Source organism: Rhagoletis pomonella, unplaced genomic scaffold (assembly GCF_013731165.1).
Source record: "Rhagoletis pomonella isolate Grant_MI unplaced genomic scaffold, Rhpom_1.0 Rhpom_scaffold_00005, whole genome shotgun sequence".
In the NCBI taxonomy this organism is placed as follows: Eukaryota; Metazoa; Arthropoda; class Insecta; order Diptera; family Tephritidae; genus Rhagoletis; species Rhagoletis pomonella.
In genome coordinates this window covers 5,881,475-5,883,124 of record NW_023458559.1, presented here as the reverse complement: position 1 = coordinate 5,883,124, position 1,650 = coordinate 5,881,475, and positions in this window count along the sequence as shown.

Sequence of the window (1,650 nt, the reverse complement as noted above, 5' to 3'; positions counted from 1 at the left end):
CGAAATAGTGCTATAACTTCTACCGCTTAGACTTTGTTGCTTTTTCATTTTTTCCTAATTAACAATCGTGGTACAAAGCTCAATATAAACAAGTAAGAAAGTCTAAGTTCGGGCGGAGCCGAACTTTAAATACCCGGCGCAAGTATTAAATATATGTTTTCCACCTTTCCGAAAGCTACCGCTACATGATAAGCGGGTGTATAAATATTAAGTAAACTAGCATCCTTAAATTTCGAAATATTGAAATTTCAAGCATTTCTGAAATTTACCGGTATATGAAAAGCGGCCGTAATTTTAGTCCGATTTCAATAATTTTCAACGGTTTGCTTTTATGTGGCAAGCACAATAATCATACCGAGTTTGGTACAAATTGCTAGAACTGTTACCGATATACATAAATGTGATCATAAGTGGGCGGTGCCACGCCCATTTTCCAAATTTTATCATAAGCGTATTTCCTGATAAAGAATTGTTGCAACTGTCAATTTTGAATAAATTAGCTTTAATATTTACTGATTTATCGAGGATTTCGTATTTCTCGAAATTACCGTTATATGGAATGTGGGCGTGGTTATTGTCCGATTTTAAAAATTTTCGGCCATTTGGTATGCTGTAACAGGGCCAACAACTGTGCCAAGTTTGGAAGAAATTGGTGCAGCGGTTACCAAGATATACACATGTAACCATAAGTAGGCGTGGCTACGCCCATTTGCCAAAATTTTTTAATATTCTTATTTTTCGTCTAAAACTCATTGTAGATATAAATTTTGAGTGAATTATCTTCAGTAGTTACTAAAATATCGCAGTTTTCGTATTTCTGAAAATTACCGTTATATGGGAGGTAGGCGTGGTTATTGTCCTATTTTGCCCATTTTCAATGCCATCCGTCCTACGCCCGAAAGAAGTGCACGTACCAAGTTTCGTTAAGATATCTCAATTTTTACTCGAGTTATCGTGTGCACAGACGGACAGACGGACGGACGGACGGACAGACAGTCACCGCTTAATCGATTTCTTTTTTCATTCTGATCATTTATGTATACATTTGTCTATATCTATCTCGATTCGTTTTGCCTGTTACAAACAACCGTTATGTGAACAAAGTTATAATACCCTTGTGCACAAGTGCGCTCGGGTATAAAAAAAAATATTAAAAATAAAATGTTAACAAGCCACAATAACATTGACAAATACATAGTTTAGGAAGAGCCTGCCTGAAACTATACAGAAAAGCAAATAAGCAAATGGATGTATAGAATTGACAACAACAACCACGCTGTCGAGTGTAGATAGCGGCAAATCAGCTGCACTTGATAGTAGTTGGTTGAATAAGGAAATTAATTAGCAACAAGAGTTTACGGGATGTACATAGCTCAGTGGTTAACGCTTCTGACTTTGAACATCGAATGCGCAGGTTCGATCCCTGCTGAAGTCTAGAAAAAAGAAGTCTGATTAGGAGATGTGTTGATCTCCGAAATAGTGCCATAACTTCTACCGCTTAGACTTTGTTGCTTTTTCAATTTTTCCTAATAAACAATCGTGGCACAAAGCTCAATAAAAAAAAATATATTAAAAATAAAATGTTAACAAGCCACAATAACATTGACAAATACATAGTTTAGGAAGAGCCTGGCTGAAACTATACAAAAA